Source organism: Balaenoptera musculus, chromosome 19, assembly GCF_009873245.2.
Source record: "Balaenoptera musculus isolate JJ_BM4_2016_0621 chromosome 19, mBalMus1.pri.v3, whole genome shotgun sequence".
Taxonomy (NCBI): Eukaryota; Metazoa; Chordata; class Mammalia; order Artiodactyla; family Balaenopteridae; genus Balaenoptera; species Balaenoptera musculus.
Genome location: NC_045803.1, coordinates 15190991 through 15214063, shown reverse-complemented (window position 1 = coordinate 15214063; position 23073 = coordinate 15190991).

The following is a 23073-nucleotide window of genomic DNA, read 5'->3' as shown; positions in this document are numbered from 1 at the left end:
TTTGCCTTATATATTGAAATGCTCTTGTGTTGGGTACATATTTATTTAAAATTATTATATCTTCTTCTTGGATTGATCCCTTGATTGTTTCATAGTGTTCTTCTTTGTCTCTTGTAACAGTCTTTATTTTAAAGTCTATTACGTCTGATAAGAGTATTGCTACTCCAGCTTTCTTTTGATTTCCATTTGCATGGAATACCTCTTTCCATCCCCTTACTTTCAGTCTGTATGTGTCCCTAGATCTGAAGTGGGTCTCTTTTACCCATATATATGGATATTGTTTTTGTATCCATTCAGTGAGTTTATGCCTTTTGGTTGCAGCATTTAATCCATTTGCATTTAAGGTAATTATCGATGTGTATGTTCTTATTGCCATTTTGTTAATTGTTTTGGATTTATTTTTGTACGTCTTTTTTCTCCCCTTCCTCTTTTGTTCTCTTGTGATTTGATGACCATCTTTAATGCTGCGTTTGGATTGCTTTTTCTTTTTTGTGTGTGTAGCTATTATAGTTTTGGGGTTTGCTGTTCCCATGAGGTTTTGATATAGCAGTCTATAAATGTATTGATACAAGATTGTTTTAAGTTGCTGGTCTCTTTCCTGCCTAGAGAAGTTCCTTTAGCATTTGTTGCAAAGCTGGTCTGGTGGTGCTAAATTCCCTTAGTTTTTGCTTGTTTGTAAAGCTTTTGATTTCTCTGTTGAATCTGAATGAGAGCTTTGCTGGGTAGAGTGTTCTTGGCTGTAAGTTCTTCCCTTTCATCACTTTTAAATATATTGTGCAACTGCCTTCCGGCCTGCAGAGTTTCTGCTGAAAAATCAGCTGATAATTTTATGGGAATTTCCTTGCATGTTATTTGTTGCTTTTCCCTTGTTGCTTTTTATATTTTCTCTTTGTCTTTAATTTTTTAAATAAATTTACTTATTTTATTTATTTATTTTTGGCTGTGTTGGGTCTTCATTGCTGTGCATGGGCTTTCTCTAGTTACAGCAAGCGGGGGCTACTCTTCGTTACGGTGCACGGGCTTCTCATTGCGGTGGCTTCTCTTGTTGTGGAGCACAGGTTCTAGGCACGCAGGCTTCGGTAGTTGTGGCACGCGGGCTCAGTAGTTGTGGTTTGCGGGCTCTAGAGCACAGGCTCAGTAGTTGTGGTACATGGGCTTAGTTGCTCCGTGGCATGTGGGATCTTCCTGGACCAGGGCTCGAACCAAGGAAGCCCTTGTCTTTAATTTTTGTCAGTTTGATTAATATGTGTCTCAGCATGTTCCTCCTTGGGTTTATCCTGCCTGGGACTCTCTGTGCTTCCTGGACTTGGGTGATTGTTTCCCATGTTAGGGACATTTTCAGCTATTATCTCTTCAGATATTTTCTCAGGTACTTTCTCTCTCTCTTCTCCTTCTGGACCCCTATAATGAGAATGTTGGGGCGTTTAATGTTTTCCCAGAAGTCTCTTAGACTGTCCTCATTTCTTTTCATTCTTTTTTCTTCATTCTGTTCCACAGCAGTGATTTCCACCGTTCTGTCTTCCAGATCATTTATCCATACTTCTGCCTCTTTATTCTGCTATTGATTCCTTATAGTGTAGTTTTCATTTCAGTTATTGTATTGTTCGTCTCTGTTTGTTCTTTAGATCTTTTAGCTCTTTATTAAACATTTCTCGTATCTTCTCAGTCTGTGTATCGTAACTCTTACATGGCCAGGGTGGAACTTTTTGACATTCCAAAACTGGTTCTTGCATGACTAATTAGAGAAAGTGGGCTTAATAAAACATCTTTTCAAAATTCTGACCCTGAGAGAACACAAGTATTCTTGGGAGAAAGTTTGAAGTTATAACTCTTATCATGTCCTTGAAATGTAAACACATCCTACATTTCCTGAGACTACAGTCTTGGCTCAACTAGTAGAAACTAAAACTGAAAAAAGAAAAAAAAAAAGGGAAAAGAGGCCTTTTAAAACTCAAGCAGGAAAACTATGAGATCTCTGTGTCTATTTGGATATATGTATGTCTGTGTGTACATTATAAATATGATATGTCCCTACCTCCGGATGATATTACCAAAAATAGTTTGTAAAAGAGCTGTATTTATTGACTTAAAAGTAAGTACTTAGAAATCAAATACTTCTGAATGTAACTTAAGCTAGCCCAAATTTTTAAGGGTTCATATGATCTAGGGTTAATCTTAAATAAGTGAAAACAAGTTTTAGTTGATGGTTTAATTAATATAGACACATCTTTAAATTCATCAACATTAAATATAATACTTTTATTGTACCTAGGTTTACTAAATGCCAATAAGCTCATGTTATCTCTGTTATAAAATTTGTCAACAAGATAATTAACTTGGTATGATGATATTTTCATAAGTAATGAAATAGAGATAAATGGGATCAAAGTATTTGGGTGAACTCTTTAAGAATGATTACGTTTTATGATGTGGCTACCTGAAAACAGTTTCTCCAGATTTTTGTTAACTTGAAACTTCAGAGTTCTGCTACATTAAGTTAAATGATGGCAATTCATTGACTGTCTAGATCACTTTTAATAAGATAAAATACTAAAACATTTATTGCTAAAGAAATCTATGTTGACCTATTTTAGACTTCTTATTACAGAGAGACTAAATATATTTGAGATTATTAATAAATGTATCTTATGCATTATTATTGAAAGATTGTACTATGAAGTGGCATATATTTCTAGAAATTAATTTAAAAAAGGGAACTGTGAGGGACTTCCCTGGTGATCCAGTGGTTAAGACTCCATGCTCTCAATGCAGGAGGCCTGGGTTCGATCCCTTGTCAGGAAACTAGATCCCGCATGCCACAACTAAAGGATCCTGCGTGCCGCAACTAAGATCCGGCACAGCCAAATAAATAAATATTAAAAATAAAAATACAAATACTTCAGGACTTCCCTGGTGACACAGTGGTTAAGAATCCGCCTGCCAGTGCAGGGGACGTGGGTTCGATCCCTGGTCCGGGAAGATCCCACATGCCATGGAGCAACTAAGCCCGTGCACCACAACTACTGAGCCTGTACTCTAGAGCCCACGAGCCACAACTGCTGAGCCTGTGCACTGCAACTACTGAAGCCCATGCGCCTAGAGCCTGTGCTCTGCAACAAGAGAAGCCACTGCAATGAGAAGCCTATGCACCACAACAAGGAGTACCCCCGCTCACCACAGCTAGAGAAAGCCCGTGCGCAGCAATAAAGATCCAATGCAGCCAAAAATAAATTAAATTTTTTTTTAAATAATAAAAAGGGAACTGTGAGAAAAGAGTTTTAGGCATGGTCAGGACTAAGATTAGATTGAATTTAATTAAAGGAATGAATTTTAATATTGAAAATGAAATGGTACAAAACTAGAATTTGGTTTTTTCTCTGTAAAGAGGATAAAATTTTCTTGTACTATTGATCTGATTTTGATAACATATTGTACAGTTTCTTTACCTCTTAGGCAGTCTGTTGTATCTTTCTGAATTTGCCCTTGAAATCTTTTATTGTCATTTTGGTTAAATGAATAAGTATTGTTTCACAGTGACTTATGATCTTACTTGGCCACATGTTTAAAACCTTTTGATATCTTTGAAAGACTTCCTCAAATCAAATTCTAAATGAAGTTCTTCTGATCTCTAGCTAACTTTGGGATGCTTCAGAGGGCCCCTGAACATCTCAAAGGGAAATATTAAACTAATTAGATTTATCTGGTATGTTAAATTACATGGGAAACATGGTCAAATGAGTAATGATAAACCTTCTTAGATTATGTTGTATGGGTTAAATGTCCTGGTGTGTTGTCAGTCATAACTCTAGTTATTAGCTTAAAATGTTGTATGTCACAGAAATGTCAAATTTCCACAATATTGGCATTGTAATCAGGTCTCCAACCATGTTTTGTGTTTTTTTAATATTTATTAGGCTGCGCCGGGTCTTAGTTGCAGCATGTGGGATCTTCGTTGCCATGTGCAGGATCTTCACTGCGGCATGCAAGATCCTTCAGTTGCTTCATGCAGGATCTTTTAGTTGCGGCATGTGGACTCTTAGTTGTGGCATGCATGTGGGATCTAGTTCCCTGACCAGGGATTGAACCCGGGCCCCCTGCATTGGGAGCCTGGCATCCTAACCACTGGACCACCAGGGAAGTCACTAACCATGCTTTTAATTTTAAGTCTTTTGTCATTTATAGGCAGTTGCTGTCTTACTCTTATGCTTTTGCAAAAATGCTTGTAGATGAATTGCCTTTATGCTCCAAAGCAAAATTAGACCCAGAAGTGAAAGGACTTCCACTTTTTATGAGGGCTGTTTCAACAATGGCTTGCTTGTGTAAGGTTACTGAAGAAATAGGAATGGGGTCTCCTTTAACTATTTATTATATGTCCCACACTCAGTTGAGTGTCTTCTAAACTCTTACCACACTCAGCACTATTCTGTAAGCTGACTAACTTCTTATGACATATTGTTGCTTTCTGCACCTAATATTACTTTGGTTCAATGTAATAACCTTCACCTTGCAGCTTTGCTTCCAGAACCCCAGGAAGAAAACAAACATGACTGAATTTTGTTAACTGATTATCATCTTGCTCCCAGGAATGACTTACAAAAAGCTCCTGATGGTAATGCTGATCTAATTTGAATTACAGATGGGTCCTACTTAAAGAATGAGCAGGTACGTTACCAAGTTGGATATGTAGTAATGCCCACAGTTGACATAAATGAAAGCTCTTATTTACCAAAAACAAAGTAAGCACAATAACCTCTATTAATTGCCTTAACCAGAGCTTGCCAACTAAAGACCAGATAGCAAATATTTATACTGACAGTCATGATGCTTTTGGAGTAGCACATGACTCTTGAATCCTATGGAAACAATGAGATTTTTTTAACCTCTTCAGGACAAACTTTTTTTTTTAATTTTTGAATTTTATTTAATTTATTTTTTTATACAGCAGGTTCTTATTAGTCATCAATTTTATACACATCAGTGTATACATGTCAATCCCAATCGCCCAATTCATCACACCACCACTCGCACCACCCCGCCGCTTTCCCCACTTGGTGTCCATACGTTTGTTCTCTACATCTGTGTCTCAATTTCTGCCCTGCAAACCGGTTCATCTGTACCATTTTTCTAGGTTCCACATATATGCATTAATATACGATATTTGTTTTTCTCTTTCTGACTTACTTCACTCTGTATGACAGTCTCTAGATCCATCCACGTCTCAACAAATGACCCAATTTCGTTCCTTTGTATGGCTGAGTAATATTCCATTGTATACATGTACCACATCTTCTTTATCCATTCATCTGTCAATGGGCATTTAGGTTGCTTCCATGTCCTGGCTATTGTAAATAGTGCTGCAGTGAACATTGGGGTGCATGTGTCTTTTTGAATTATGGTTTTCTCTGGGTATATGCCCAGTCGTGGGATTGCTGGATCATATGATAATTCTATTTTTAGTTTTTTAAGGAACCTTCATACTGTTCTCCATAGTGGCTGCATCAATTTACATTCCCACCAACAGTGCAAGAGGGTTCCCTTTTCTCCACACCCTCTCCAGCATTTGTTGTTTGTAGATTTTCTGATGATGCCCCTTCTAACTGGTGTGAGGAGATACCTCATAGTAGTTTTGATTTGCATTTCTCTAATAATTAGTGATATTGAGCAGCTTTTCATGTGCTTCTTGGCCATCTGTATGTCTTCTTTGGAGAAATGTCTATTTAGGTCTTCTGCCCATATTTGGATTGGGTTGTTTGTTTTTTTAATATTGAGCTGCATGAGCTGTTTATATATTTTGGAGATTAATTCTTTGTCCGTTGATTCATTTGCAAATATTTTCTCCCATTCTGAGGGTTGTCTTTTCGTCTTGTTTATGGTTTCCTTTGCTGTGCAAAAGCTTTGAAGTTTCATTAGGTCCCATTTGTTTATTTTTGTTTTTATTTCCATTACTCTAGGAGGTGGATCAAAAAAGATATTGCTATGATTTATGTCAGAGTGTTCTGCCTATGTTTTCCTCTAAGAGTTTTATAGTGTCTGGTCTTACATTTAGGTCTCTACTCCATTTTGAGTTTATTTTTGTGTATGGTGTTAGGGAGTGTTCTAATTTCATTCTTTGACATGTAGCTGTCCAGTTTTCCCAGCACCACTTATTGAAGAAGCTGTCTTTTCTCCACTGTATATTCTTGCCTCCTTTATCAAAGATAAGGTGACTGTATGTGTGTGGGTTTATCTCTGGGCTTTCTATCCTGTTCCATTGATCTATATTTCTGTTTTTGTGCCAGTACCATGCTGTCTTGATTACTGTAGCTTTGTAATATAGTCTGAAGTCAGGGAGCCTGATTCCTCCAGCTCCGTATTTCTTTCTCAAGATTGCTTTGGCTATTTGGCGTCTTTTGCGTTTCCATACAAATTGTGAAATATTTTGTTCTAGTTCTGTGAAAAATGCCAGTGGTAGTTTGATAGGGATTGCATTGAATCTGTAGATCGCTTTGGGTAGTAGAGTCATTTTCACAATGTTGATTCTTCCAATCCAAGAACATGGTATATCTCTGCATCTATTTGTATCATCTTTAATTTCTTTCATCAGTGTCTTATAATTTTCTGCATACAGGTATTTTGTCTCCTTAGGTAGGTTTATTCCTAGATATTTTATTCTTTTTGTTGCAGTGGTAAATGGGAGTGTTATTTCTTTTTCTTCTCTGATTGCTGTGGCTAAAACTTCCAAAACTATGTTGACTAATAGTGGTGAGAGTGGGCAACCTTGTCTTGTTCCTGATCTTAGTGGAAATGGTTTCAGTTTTTCACCATTGAGGACAATGTTGGCTGTGGGTTTGTCATATATGGCCTCTATTATGTTGAGGTAACTTCCCTCTATGCCTACTTTCTGGAGGGTTTTTATCATAAATGGTGTTGAATTTGTCGAAAGCTTTTTCTGCATCTATTGAGATGATCATATGGTTTTTCTCCTTCAATCTGTTAATATGGTTTATCACACTGATTGATTTGTGTATATTGAAGAATCCTTGCATTCCTGGGATAAACCCCACTTGATCATGGTGTATGATCCTTTTAATGTGCTGTTGGATTCTGTTTGCTAGTATTTTGTTCAGGATTTTTGCATCTATGTTCATCAGTGATATTGGCCTATAGTTTTCTTTCTTTGTGACATCTTTGGTTTTGGTATCTGGGTGATGGTGGCCTCGTAGAATGAGTTTGGGAGTGTTCCTCCCTCTGCTATATTTTGGAAGAGTTTGAGAAGGATAGGTGTTAGCTCTTCTCTAAATGTTTGATAGAATTCGCCTGTGAAGCCATCTGGTCCTGGGCTTTTGTTTTTTGGAAGATTTTTAATCACAGTTTCAATTTCAGTGCTTGTGATTGGTCTGTTCATATTTTCTATTTCTTCCTGGTTCAGTCTGGGAAGGTTGTGCGTTTCTAAGAATATGTCCATTTCTTCCAGGTTGTCCATTTTTTTGGCATATAGGTGCTTGTAGTAATCTCTCATGATCCTTTGTATTTCTGCAGTGTCAGTTGTTACTTCTCCTTTTTCATTTCTAATTCTATTGATTTGAGTCTTCTCCCTTTTTTTCTTGATGAGTCTGGCTAATGGTTTATCAATTTTGTTTATCTTCTCAAAGAACCACCTTTTAGTTTTATTGATCTTTGCCCTTGTTTCCTTCATTTCTTTTTCATTTATTTCTGATCTGATCTTTATGATTTCTTTCCTTCTGCTAACTTTGGGGTTTTTTTGTTCTTCTCTCTCTAATTGCTTTAGGTGTAAGTTTAGGTTGTTTATTTGAGATGTTTCTTCTTTCTTGAGGTAGGATTGTATTGTAATAAACTTCCCTCTTAGAACTGCTTTTGCTGCATCCCATAGGTTTTGGGTCATCATGTTTTCATTGTCATTTGTTTCTAGGTATTTTTTGACTTCCTCTTTGATTTCTTCAGTGATCTCTTGGTTATTAAGTAGTGTATTGTTTAGACTCCATGTGTTTGCTTTTTTACAGATTTTTTTCCGTAATTGATATCTAGTCTCATAGCGTTGTGGTCGGAAAAGATACTTGGTACGATTTCAATTTTCTTAAATTTACCGAGGCTTGATTTGTGACCCAAGATATGATCTATCCTGGAGAATGTTCCATGAGCACTTGAGAAGAAAGTGTATTCTGTTGTTTTTGGATGGAATGTCCTATAAATGTCAATTAAGTCCATCTTGTTTAATGTATCATTTAAAGCTTGTGTTTCCTTATTTTCATTTTGGATGATCTGTCCATTGGTGAAAGTGGGCTGTTAAAGTCCCGTACTATGATTGCGTTACTGTCAATTTCCCCTTTTATGGCTGTTATCATTTGCCTTATGTATTGAGGTGCTCCTATGTTGGGTGCATAAATATTTACAATTGTTATATCTTCTTCTTGGATTGAACCCTTGATCATTATGTAGTGTCCTTCTTTGTCTCTTGTAATAGTCTTTATTTTAAAGTCTATTTTGTCTGATATGAGAATTGCTACTCCAGCTTTCTTTTGATTTCCATTTGCATGGAATATCTTTTTCCATCCCTTCACTTTCAGTCTGTATGTGTCCCTAGGTCTGAAGTGGGTCTCTTGTAGACAGCATATATATGGGTCTTGTTTTTGTATCCATTCAGCCAGTCTATGTCTTTTGGTTGGAACATTTAATCCATTTACATTTAAGGTAATTATCGATATATATGTTCCTATTACCATTTTCTTAATTGTTTTGGGTTTGTTACTGTAGGTCTTTTCCTTCTCTTGTGTTTCCTGCCTAGAGAAGTTCCTTTAGCCTTTGTTGTAAAGCTGGTTTGGTGGTGCTGAATTCTCTTAGCTTCTGCTTGTATGTAAAGGTTTTAATTTCTCCATCAAATCTGAATGAGATCCTTGCTGGGTAGAGTAATCTTGGTTGTAGGTTTTTCTCCTTCATCACTTTAAATATGTCCTGCCACTCCCTTCTGGCTTTCAGAGTTTCTGCTGAAAGAGCAGCTGTTAACCTTATGGGGATTTCCTTGTGTGTTATTTGTTGTTTTTCCCTTGCTGCTTTTAATATTTTTCCTTTGTGTTTAATTTTTGATAGTTTGATTAATATGTGTCTTGGTGTGTTTCTCCTTGGATTTATCTTGTATGGGACTCTGTCTTCTTCCTGGACTTGATTAACTGTTTCCTTTCCCATATTAGGGAAGTTTTCAACTATAATCTCTTTAAATATTTTCTCAGTCCCTTTCTTTTTCTCTTCTTCTTCTGGGACCCCTATAATTCGAATGTTGGTGCGTTTAATGTTGTCCCAGAGGTCTCTGAGACTGTCCTCAATTCTTTTCATTCTTTTTTCTTTATTCTGCTCTGCAGTATTTATTTCCACTATTTCATCTTCCAGGTCACTTATCCGTTCTTCTGCCTCAGTTATTCTGCTATTGATCCCTTCTAGAGAATTTTTAATTTCATTTATTGTGTTGTTCATCACTGTTTGTTTGCTCTTTAGTTCTTCTAGGTGCTTGTTAAACGTTTCCTGTATTTTCTCCATTCTAGTTCCAAGATTTTGGATCATCTTTACTATCATTATTCTGAATTCTTTTTCAGGTAGACTGCCTATTTCCTCTTCATTTGTTAGGTCTGGTGGGCTTTTGCCTTGCTCCTTCATCTGCTGTGTATTTCTCTGTCTTCTCATTTTGCTTAACTTACTGTGTTTGGGGTCTCCTTTTCCCAGGCTGCAGGTTCATAGTTCCCGTTGTTTTTGGTGTCTGTCCCCAGTGGCTAAGGTTGGTTCAGTGGGTTGTGTAGGCTTCCTGGTGGAGGGGACTAGTGCCTGTGTTCTGGTGGATGAGGCTGGATCTTGTCTTTCTGGTGGGCAGGTCCACGTCTGTTGGTGTATTTTGGGGTGTCTGTGTCCTTATTATGATTTTAGGCAGCCTCTCTGCTAATGGATGGGGTTGTGTTCCTGTCTTGCTAGTTGTTTGGCATATGGTGTCCAGCACTGTAGCTTGCTGGTCGTTGAGTGGAGCTGGGACTTGGCGTTGAGATGGAGATCTCTGGGAGATTTTCACCGTTTGATATTACGTGGAGCTGTGAGGCCTCTTGTGGACCAGTGTCCTGAACTTGGCTCTCCCACCTCAGAGGCACAGCCCTGACGGCTGGCTGGAGCACCAAGAGCCTGTCATCCACATGGCTCAGAATAAAAGGGAGGAAAAAAAGAAAGAAAGAAAGAAGAAGATAAAATAAAATAAAGTTATTAAAATAAAAAACAAAAAATAATTATTAAAAAAAAATTTTTAAGTAATTAAAAAAAAAAGAAAGCAAGAAAGAAGAGAGCAACCAAACCAAAAAACAAATCCACCAATGATAACAAGTGCTAAAAATTATACCAAGAACAAAAACAAACAAAAAAAACGGACAGACAGAACCCTAGGACAAATGGTGAAAGCAAAGCTATACGGACAAAATCACACAGAGAAGTGTACACATACACACTCACAAAAAGAGAAAAAGGGAAAAAAATATATATATTGTTGCTCCCAAAGTCCACCTCCTCAATTTGGGATGATTCATTGTCTATTCAGGTATCCCACAGATGCAGGGTACATCAAGTTGATTGTGGAGATTTAATCCGCTGCTCCTGAGGCTGCTGGGAGAAATTTCCCTTTCTCTTCTTTGTTCCCACAGCTCCCAGGGTTCAGCTTTGGATTTGGATCTGCCTCTGCGTGTAGGTCGCCTGAGGGCATCTGTTCTTCGCTCAGAGAGGACGGGGTTAAAGGAGCAGCTGATTCGGGGGCTGTGGCTCACTCAGGCCGGGGGGAGGGAGGGGTACGGAGACTGGGGAGAGCCTGTGGCAGCAGAGGCAGGCATGACGTTGCACTAGCCTGAGGCATGCTGTGTGTTCTTCCAGGGAAGTTGTCCCTGGATCACGGGACCCTGGCAGTGGTGGGCTGCATGGGCTCCCGGGAGGGGAGGTGTGGATAGTGACCTGTGCTTGCACACAGGCTTCTTGGTGGCTGCAGCAGCAGCCTTAGCGTCTCATGCCCATCTCTGGGGTCCGCACTGATAGCCGTGGCTTGTGCCCATCTCTGGAGCTCCTTTAAGTAGCACTCTGAATCCCCTCTCCTCGCGCACCAGGAAACAAAGAGGCAAGAAAAAGTCTCTTGCCACTCCGGCAGCTCCAGACTCTTTCCCAGACTCCCTCCCGGCTAGCTGTGGCGCACTAGCCCCTTCAGGCTGTGTTCACGCCGCCAACCCCAGTCCTCTCCCTGGGATCCCACCGAAGCCGGAGCCTCAGCTCCCAGCCCCCACCCATTCCGGCGGGTGAGCAGACAAACCTCTCGGGCTGGTGAGTGCTGGTCGGCACCGGTCCTCTGTGCAGGAATCTCTACCCTTTGCCCTCTGCACCCCTGTGGCTGCGCTCTCCTCCGTGGCCCCGAAGCTCCCCCCTCCGCCACCCGCAGTCTCCGCCCGCGAAGGGGCTTCCTAGTGTGTGGAGACCTTTCCTCCTTCACAGCTCCCTCCCACTGGTGCAGGTCCCATCCCTATTCTTTTGTCTCTGTTTTTTTTTTTTTCTTCTTTTGCCCTACCCAGGTACATGGGGAGTTTCTTGCCTTTTGGGCGGTCTGAGGTCTTCTGCCAGCGTTCAGTAGGTGTTCTGTAAGAGTTGTTCCACATGTAGATGTATTTCTGATGTATTTGTGGGGAGGAAGGTGATCTCCACGTCTTACTCTTCTGCCATCTTGAAGCTCCTCCTCGTTATATTCTCATTGGCCTTACATTACATTTATTAATGAACTAACATCTTTATGATGTTTAGTTTTCCAATTGTTTACCTAAAACAATATATCAGCCAGTTATTTTATCAGCAAAATGGGTTTATTTGGGAACAGCAAAGAAATTGCAATTCAGGACGTGCAATCTATGGCAAACCACAGGCAAGTCCAAAGGAGAGAGTTTTTTTGTTTTGTTTTATAGAGGAGAAGAGGGAGTGGGAGTGGCTATTACAAAGAGTTCATTGGAGGAAACTAAGAGTTTGAAGTGAGTGGCATTTTACTGGCTGAGTTGTGACAGTCGCTCACTGGCTGGGCTGTTGCCAGGAAAGGAAAAATTCTTCCTCCTACTTGATAATAATGTAGTATCCTTCTTCCTGTTGGAGATGCAAAGTACCTCTCTTCCTATTGGGTATGCAACTGACATGAGTGGTTGGTTTTAAGAACTCCGCCTTCTGGCCTCCCAAGTCCTTTTTAAATTTGTTTGTTAATTTTCACATTTTCCCCTTTTGATCATGATCTTTCTCTGACACCTGAAATTAACACAGCATTGTAAATCAACTGTACTTCAGTTAAAAAATAAAAGATTTTTCTCTTGAAAGCATCGCTGACCAAGAGTCAGGTTTTTCCTGGTTCAGCAGCCTTTTCTCCCTCAGTGCTAGGAAGGACCTTTCCTGGGTGTCCTGTCTCACACTGGATGGAAAGTGCACAGATTGGAAATCTGTTGAGATCACATTTGAATAACAAGGAGTATATTTACAAATTTTTGTTAAGTGTCTACTTAGGAGTGGAATTTGGTGACACTGGATATACATGTTGAACTGTGATACTTTCAATTTTCCTAAGCAGTTGTGCTAACGTGCATTCCCACTATTAGTGTATAAGAGAATTCTTGTTATGCAACCTTAAAGGCATTTGATATTGTTTCTCTCCCATCTTTTCATTTTAGCCATTCTGTTGAGTAGTTGGTAGCATTGTGTTTTAATTCACATTTCCCTGAAAATTGCAGTACTGCTTTATTTTTGTTGACTATTTGGATACCCTCTTTTAAGAAATGCCCATTGAAGTCTTCCACACAGTGTTCTATTTAGTTGGCTGGGTTTTTTCTTCCTGGTTTTTAGGAGTTGATTTTTATTCTGGATACAACTTGAGATATATCTATGTCTATATAGCTAAATATCTATGTATAGCTGTCCCTATCTATCTATCTATATCTATATCTCCACACATTAATCTACCCATCACCCATTAATATTTAATCTTCCTTGCTTTTTTGGTACAGGAAATCCTGGACTCAACTCCTACCTTCTCTGCTTCAGATCAGAAATCCACAAGTACTCCAAAGAATCCAGGGTTCGGGTGTATGTGTGTATTTCATATATAATATCTTGCATATCATGGCTTACCTTTTATTCTCTTATTGATGACTTTGATGAACAGTAGTTCTTAATTTAGAAAAGCAGAAAATGTGCTTGTTTTTTCCTTTTGAACTATCAATTTTCCAAGTACAGAGTTATTTAAATAGCCACCTTGCTGACATTGGAAATGTTCTTTCACATATATATATATTCATTGATTTTCATTGATTAAATGCATTTCAATAAATGATCATCCATCTCCCTCCCTCGCTCTTGCTCTTGCTCTTGCTCTCTCCTGTTGTCTCAATGTTAGCCTGGCTCGCTTCTTAAGCTGTTCCCTATGTTATTTTGACATCACTCACTAATCTGTGCAATCTTCCTTACTTTTTGGCACAAGAAATCGTGGACACACATACCTTCCTTGCTTTAGATTAGGAATCTGCAAATTCTCCAAAGAGCTCAGGTTGATATTAGTAGGGAATAATACTTAAAGACCACAGTTTGGATGATAGGAATGTGCATTACTGTTACCTTTCCTAGGGAATAATTCGTTGACAGGCTTCTCTGTTTTTTCAAGGGAAGTTGGTCTACTTACACTTTATCTTTTTTAGAGTTGGTTTTGATCAGTTCTTTTCCTAAAAAAAACTATTTCACATATAGATTAAAATTTATTTACAAAATAATCTTGCATAATTAAAAAAATATATTCTTTTAGACATTTCCCCTTTGTCATTTAAAAGTTTTCTCTTCCTCTTTTTTTCTTTATTAGGTAGGCCAAGGATTTATTTCTCTTACTGATTTGTTTTTAAGAATGAGCTATTTTATGTTTACCCCATCTTTTTCTATTTTTTGACTGATTGCATTTTGTCTTTATTTCTTTCTTTTGCTTTATTTCAGCTTACATTCCTTTTCTATCTTTTTGTAGGGTGCTTACTTCAGTCTTATATTTAGGTTAATATAACCATTTAAGTCTTTGACTTTTTTTCTGAGCACTAAATTGGTATGCCATCCATTCTGATGTTATTTTTGTCATCAAAATTTTCTAGTAAGTCTGATATTTTAATTGTTTTTAATATTTATTTATTTATTTAAGCTGTGCCGGTTCTTAGTTGTGGCACAAAGGATCTTCGTTGCAGCATGCAAACTCTTAGTTGTGGCATGCATGCAGGATCTAGTTCCCCAACCAGGGATCAAACCCAGGCCCCCTGCATTGGGAGCACAGAGTCTTACCCACTGGACCACCAGGGAAGTCCCTGATAATTTGTATTTCCTCATTGAAACAACAGTTGCTTAGTTAAGTACATTGTTTACAAATAGAAGAGCTTTTAATTTTTTGCTGTTATTATTTAAATTTTTATTGTGTTACGTTCAGAGATTGTTTTGTTTCAAACTCCCTCCATTTTTATACTTATATTGTAATCACGGAAAATTTCTTCTCCATTCATTTCAAATTGAACCTTACATCCACTATTTAGATTTTTCATAGGCTCTTCTTTTATCTAGATTGGCACCCTCCAGGTTTTATCCCAAATATCCTTTTTAATAGATTCCTTGACACTCCTAGTTCCCCAGTTTCCTCATGCCATTCACTTACTCTGCTTTCTCCAAAATTATAGTCTCCTTGTTCAGTTTTTAAATAACTGTTCAATATGATACATGACTGCTATAATATCTAAAAATCATTCAGATACTTTTCCATAAAGAATAAGAATGGTTGGTTCTAGATGTAAGGGGATAGAAGGGAAACCTGTGAAATGTTATGAAGTAAGCAGACTGAGCATCCAGGAGGGTTGAATAATAGTAAAACTCAACTGAATGTATGTTAATTATACACATCTCTATGCACAGCAGGGAAGGAACAATATTGGTGGAGACATCTCTGTTTGATTGGATAACTGCTTAAAGAATTATTAGGTAAAACAAGGACCTTTTTCCTTTTACACATTTGGCTGAGCTACCTTGAATTTCCTTTAATTCTCATATATATAGGAAGTAAAGTAGGAAAAAGGGCATTTAATCACTGCAGTAAGGTATGAGAGATTAGAGGCAGGGAGAAATGTCTTTTGAGTGTTGTGAAATTATTTAAATTAAGTGATTATTATGATATTCAACTGCATTACAGTGACTTTGTAATGTTTTCTTCTAGTATCATAATTTGACAGTTATTTTATTCTACAGTTAATCATTTAACACCTGCTATGTACTGGTGAATTTATTTATTTTGAATGAAATAGGAATTATATCTTCCTTTGGGACGGTTTGGGAATCAGAAACAGCAAAGCAAAGTGAAAATTAATGTATATGTGTTGAAATCTGTGACATGAAGAAAAGAATCATGATGTTGTGATTGAGAATAAACAACATGGATCTACTTATAGTCAGCAGGGCAAGCATTTCTGTGCAAGAAATGTTTAACCTAAGATGAAAGGATGAATAGTCAGCCTTTCATTGAGCCCAGGAGAGGTGATTCTTAGGAGATGAAATAGCCTGTAAAAAGATGTATGAAATGGAAAGGTTGTGGGCATAATCTAGGAGCTGAACGGTAGCAAGTGTCCTAAGAGAGTAAAGAGGACAGTTTCTTCCAAAGAAGTCTTTAGGTAAGCAAAGGCCATATTATATTCTATGGTAACATGTTTGGATTTTATTTTAAGAGTAAAGGAAATGATTAATATTATTAAATGGGAACTCCTAAACTTTGATTTATATTGGAATCATCTTGTGAAGTTATTAAACATGTAGATGCCCAATGACTCCTCTAGATTTCATTCACCTTGGTCTGGGGTGGTACCCAAATAGCTGTACTTGTAAGAAGCTCTCCAGATTATTCTGATTGACACCTAAATTTCAAATCACCACAATCTTACATAATCTCTCATTATTCTCTCAGCTCATATTGTTTTGACTTCAAACTACCTAATTATATTGAAAGTTCTTGAAGCCATTTATTTCTTTTCAAGAATTGTTTTCATTTTGTATCCTATTTTTAAGATAGAAACTGTATGTTTTGCTGGCTGCTAGAAAATAATCTTTGTTTGCTTTTTTGTTTTCTTTTAGGTTTACTCTCCAGGTATAAGACCAAGAAGTTATCTCCAGAGAAGGACATTTATGAAATCAGTTTATCCCGATGGAAGATAATAGGAGGAAGTAAAACTCCTTGTCTTAAAGGATCTATTTTGAGAAATGAGTGGCAGAGCAAAAGTGAATTTGAGGGTCAACAGGGACCTCGAGATAGATATTTCAGTCAAATGAAAATCATCTATAACATGCCAACATATAGAAAACATTCATCTTTTACTCTGAATCAGAGAATTCATAGTAGTCAGAAACTTTATGAATATAGGGAATGTGGAAAACCCTTTAGTTGTGGCTCAAATTTTGTTCAACATGAGAAAATTTATTCTAGTGATAAACTTTTGATTTTAAAGAATGTGGGAATACGTTTAATAGTGTCTATCGGGAATTCCCTAGCTGTCCAGTGGTTAGGACTCGGTGCTTTCACTGCCGTGGGCCCGGGTTCGATCCCTGGTCGGGGAACTAGGATCCCGCAAGCCATGCAGTGTGGCCAAAAAAAAAAAAGTGTCTATCATCTAAGTGTACATCAGAAAATTCATACTGGTGAGAAACTCTATGAATGTAATGAATATGGGAAGGTCTTTAGTTGTAGCTATCAGCTTACTCTGCATCAGAGATTTCATACTGGTGAGAAACCCTATGAATGTCAAGATTGTGGAAAAACTTTTCTACTTGTTTTTTTCCTTACACAGCATTAGAAAATTCATACAGGCAATAAACCCTGTGAATGTAAGGAATGTGGGAAAACTTTTAGTGCATGTGGTCAACTTACCTGTCAGCAGAAAATTCATACAGGCAAAAGAAGCCCTGTGAATGTTAAGGAATGTGGGAAGGCCTGTAGACTTGATTTTTACCTCACTGAACACAGAAGAATACATACAGGTAAGAAACCTTATGAATGTAAGAAATATGAAAAAACCTTTAGTGTGCGTGAACAGTTTAATTGACATAAAACAGTTCATACCGGTATAAAACCTTTCGACTGTAAGGTATATGGGAAGGCTTTTGTAGAACCTTAGAGTACATCATAGAATGCATACTGGTAAGAAATCATATGAATGTAAGGAATGTGGGAAGACTTGTGGGAGTATATTCTCAAGATAGTGTACATAAGAAAAAATTCATACTGATGTGAAACCCTACAAATGTATAGAATGTGGGAAAGCCTTTAAATTTAGTTTCTACTTTACTGAGCATCAGATAATTCACACTGGTGAAAAGCCCTATGAATGTAAAGAATGTGGAAAGGCCTTTATTCATAGAACAGATCTAAAAGAACATCTGAGAATTCATTCTGGTTTAAAACTCTATGTATGTAAAGAATGTGATAAGGCCTTTAGTTGATGTGGACAGTTGACTCAACAGCAGAAAATTCATATGGGTGTAAAACGCTATGAATGTAAGGAATGTGGGAAAGCCTTTAATCGTAGTGGAGACCTTAGACCATATCAAAGAATTCATACTGGTGAGAAATCCTGTGAGTGTAAAGAATGTGGGAAGGCCTTTAGACTTAATTCATACTTTACTGAACATCAGAGTTTTCATACTGCTGAGAAACCCTATAAGTTATGTAGGAAGGTCTTTAGACAACATTCGCATCTTTATCGGCATCAGAGAATTCATAATGTAATGGAATATGAGAAAGCATTTCCATGTCATTTTCTGTTTATAGAATAGCAAAATATTCATGCCAGAAAGAAATTCTGTTAATGTGACTCTTTTTCCAGACATGTTAATTTAGTAAGTGTGTAACAGCCTTCTAATACCTCTCAATCCTTCTTAAATTTTAGGAAGTTCGTATTAGGAAATAAACCTGTTAATGTAACTGTTAACCAAGAATTCCAAGAACAGAGACCTGGTTGAAGAAAAAAAAAAAGAAAGAAAGGAAAAAAGCGCTTTTATTTGGGGTTTGTTAGAACTGCAGCCCAAGAAACACAAACCCAAGAAAGTACTCGAATTGTGTTCTGCTGGACTATAAAATGGAGTAGGCTTAAAAAGGTAAAAAACTGCAAAGTTACATAAGTTGTCAAGAATTAGGATGTGAGCTGGCAAGAGGTAAGGTGCTTGTTAAACAAGGATGCTTTGGGGTTCACAATGATTACATAATTGTGTCGGGGTGGGAGACTTTTAAACTACAGGGTTGCAACTAGCAGCTGCTAGCAGATACTGTTTTGAAAACAGCTGGTGCTGTCCTTGAGTTTAATACAATTCAGAGAAAATTCAGGTTCTCAGTGATGCATGAATGTGTCTCAGACCAGATCCTCAGTGTCCGCCAGATTCCATTTTTGTATGCCTGAACTATGAATACTGCATTATAATTTCAATTTGTCATCAAAATAATTGTGGGGAAGTTTTTAATCAATGACATATACTTATCATCATTGCCTTTACTATCTATGTGATAGTGGGCAACACATTTACCCTTCTGTGTGTCATTTGTAAAATGGTACCCACCTAAAAGTGTGGTTGATAGTTTATAACATGTACAATATTTTGCAAAAAGTACCTGGCCAAAAAACTCCTTTGAATGAATAATGGATATGATTATTATTTTTATTATTATCAACATTATAATTAGTGAGTTTCTTAATATAAAGACATAATGAAGGTAACAAATTTAGAAAGCCATTCATCACTTACTGTATTTCAGGAAATTCATCTTTGATAAAATCCATAAGAATATAAAGAACATGTAAAGATCAAATGCAGACCTCATTGCTTAAGTTCTACCAGAAAATTAGAGCTGAAAATTAACCCTAAGGATTTAGTGAGTGTGAAAATATTAAGAATATAGCTGCTGAAACATCAGGGAACGGTGTGAAGGATTTTACCAATAATATAGAAGTTAAAAGGATAACAGCAAACTGCCTAGAAAATATTTACCAACTTTATTATGAAAAATTTCTGACAAAAACATAGAACGCATTCTATAATGAACATCCATTTACCATTCACCTAGATTTGAAGATTTACTTTGTATATTTGCTTCATTTTTCTATAAAATATAATTTTTGCTGTACCATTTAAGAGTAAATTGTAAACATTATATCACTTTACCCTCAATAAATCAGTTTGTATCCTAGAAGTTAGAATAATACATATTACCCAAATAATATAATCACACCTTAAAAATTAATTCTACACAACATTCTAATATGCAGTCCATATTTAATTTTCCCTAATATTCTCAAGAATATCTTTTAACAAGGATTCACTCTCCAGGCTCATACATGTTAGTGGTTATGTCACTTTTAAACTGAACAGCACTCCCCCATCTTTGTTTCATGGTTATGTTTTTTTGAAGAGTCCATCACAGTTGTCTTAGAATGTCTTGAGTTCTTGGTTTGTCAAATTTATTTCCTCATAATGTTGTTCATCTTGTTACACTGTTTCTAAATTGGAACTTAAGTAGAAGCTTGATTTGCTTCTTGTTAAACATTCTTAGCAAGAACACTTCACAGGTATTTGTGACTGCCAGATCTCTCATTATAAAACTATCTATCTTATTTTTTTGCAATTAGTAAGTAATTGGGTAATAATTTGCACCTCCTCTTGGAAATGTATAATAATCTATATGTATAAAACAAGTAATAGATTAAACTAAAAGTCAAATTTTAAATTATAAGCCATTCAGAAAGGACTGGTACTGAAATGTCTGTATTTCAAAATTTGTGAGATGTAGCCAAACCTCTTTTGATGCATACAGGAAACTAAAATTAAGGGATGGGACTTTTTGTTATCTCCCACCTCAGCACCTATTCCAATGTCTTTCTCATATATTAGGCACTTGATAAAACTTGAAAAAAATAAGCATTCAAGTGAAAAAGTTAAAAAATTACAAAATAAAACGAATGCTAACAGGAGGAAGTAGTTAATGCAATTTAAATTAGAAATTAATTTTAAAAAACACTCGTTGACTTACCCAATTTTTCCAAATTTGATAAAAGGAAAGAAAAGAAAAATGACAGAATTATAGCATCATGAATAACAATAGGGATATTATTAACACAGATACTGATGTTCTTTGTGAGGAAATATTATGTAAATTTATTTCAATATATACAAAATTCCAGTTAATGAATTATTTTCTAGAAAGTGAACTTTATTGAAATTGATAAAACATAATCAAGCCTGAAGAGACTATTAATGACTGGGAAAGTTAAATTTAGCCAAAAAGCTCCTTTTTATAAGCCAGCAGATAATCCTTAACAGAATTTTCCCAGTTCATGCTGCATGACTGATGTAATCCAAATGACAAAACTAGAGAATAGTTATTAAAAGGCAAAATCTAGATGAGTTCTAATTAAATAGAAAAGGCCAAAAGCTAAATAGAATATTTGTCAGCAAAATGAAATAAAAGCAATATGCAGTAAATTCTCATTTATTTGAAATAAACCAGCATTGGAAATTTCTAATTATGTACATATCTAGCTTAAATGATTGAAAAAAGAATTGATAAAGTTCTGTTATCTTCTAGATTCATTCTTTTAGCCTTACTATCACTGATATTGTGCTGATTTCTCAAAATGAAAAAGTGCTCTCTCATTTTAACATTTTGAAGATGATACAATTTAACAATCAGTGGCGTCCTATAATTACTTTCAAGTAAATACCAACCAAGATTTTTATGTGTATGAAAAGCTTTCATTGGTATTTTCTGCTAAGATCAACAGTGTTCCAGTATCAAAACATTTTATATTTGATGGAATATATTGTATGTATATACACATGCCTATACACACTCTAGGCATAAGGATAAATTTAATTCTTTATAAGAATTTCTTGAAAACAACTGTCAAAACAAAGGTACTTCAATGTTTTTGTTTAGATTTTAATAAATGGTGCTGGGACTATTATACATACAATACATACCACATATAGGCAGCTCCTGAAAATCTAAATAACTTCTGGTGAATATCAGAGAATACCTGAAGTACTTGGCATTAGATCATCTAAGGAAACCAGATGATCTAAGACCAGAACACGAGAGAATATACACCACAATTTAAAAAGTAAGTGTGGCATAATGTGATCTATATCTAGGGTTTGTCACAAGGAACACGAGTGGAGACAGTGTCAACAGTGAGATTGTTTGCTGGGAGAAGTAATTTCACCTAGCATATCACCCTTCCTTAAACTAGTTAGCAAGTACTATTGTTTGCTTATGGGAGAATGTGAGAGGCTACTGATTGATATTATTCTGGAAAAAATAGGAGCATCCCTACACCTAGGACTAGCTGGCAAGAAATTTTGTACCACAACAGACCTCCTGCTAGCCTGTCTCTGTCTAAAAACAAATCAGAGTACAAATCAAGGCAGCACATCCTAGTCCTGCCCTGAAGCAGATTACATCAAAAGGATCCTCAAGTGTAAAACTGAGTATATGTCAGGATTACCAAACATTTGATAAAAGTTGATTCTCATATAATTAATAGAGAAACAAAGCTAACCAACTGGAAATACTACCAGTAGAATAAACAGAATAGGACTTTAAAGTATGAATTGAATCCTCAAAATGATGTGAACATATATACTATATCCCCAAAACAGAATCTACTAGAGATTACACAAGTTATTTAAATGTTTTTGCAAAAATAACTCAGTAGAGGGACTTCTGTCTAAAAAGATGGAATACATGTCCTTTTCCCTGTTCTTCCTGCTAAATACAACTCAAAACTCTGGACATTATATATAAAACAAACAAGATGACTCTCAAAGATGAAGAGAAGCTAGGGACCACAGGACCTAAGGAGCAACATGGGGTGAGTTCCGCATGTTTCATTTATATCCCAAACTTGGAGCTAAAGAAGCTGGTAATTGAAATGCTAATGTGCAGAGACTGAAAAAAATGTCTCAAGAAAAGCCTATTCTCTCCAACCAGAGAAACAAACAGGAAAGGACAGCCTAACAAGACATGAAACTTTTAAACAACTGCTCTACTTCAGGCAAACACCACCAAAAAAATCTGTGGCCCTATCCCCACCACTGACACCAGGGGCCAAATGGAGACTCCAGCCCTCTGACCTTTATCAGGTTGTAAAACAGTATCCCCAATGTCCCCACCAGATTGTGTCAGAAAAAGTCGAGTATGAAGTCCAGCCTTTAATGGGCCCCTCCACTACCAGTACAATGTCAATGGTGCCTAAATGGGGAGCCTGATCTTCCATAACCAATGAAAATATTGTTCAGGAAATGAGAAATCAAGAACAGCCTCAGATGAAAATGATTTTTAACAACAGGCATACCCTCAAAGAATGACTTCCAGGATTTGTTGCCAACAAAACTACCCCCAAAGAATGCCTAAAGAAATACCTGTAAACAAAAATGAAACATTAAAGAATCGTGAAAAACAAGGAAGGTAGAAAGAACACCATAAGAGCAAAACTGTGGGTACAGTAGACTTTCCTTTTCTTTCCTTAATTATGTTTGACAGTTGAAACAAAAATCATAACACTGTCTAATGTGGTCTTCAAGAAATAGTCAAGTCAATTAGAAATGAGAGAGAAGAAAGGAAAAGTAAGGGTTCTACACTTACAGTGGATAAATGTTGAACCATTGTACTTCAGTATGTACAGTTGGCCCTCCATGTCTGTGGGTTCCACATCCACAGGTTGAAAATATTTGAAAAAAATTCCAGAAAGTTCCAAAAAGCTAAACTTAAATTTGCCACATGCTGGCAACTATTTACATAGCACTTACATTGTATTCCCAACTATTTACATAACATTTATATTTTATTAAGTATTATAAGTAGTCTAGAGATAATTTATAGTATACAAGCATGTGTGTAGGTTACATGCAAGTACTACACCATTTTATGTAAGTAGGGAATAGAGCATCTGTGGATTTTGGTATATGCAGTGGGTCCAGGCATTAATACACTGTACCAGGGGA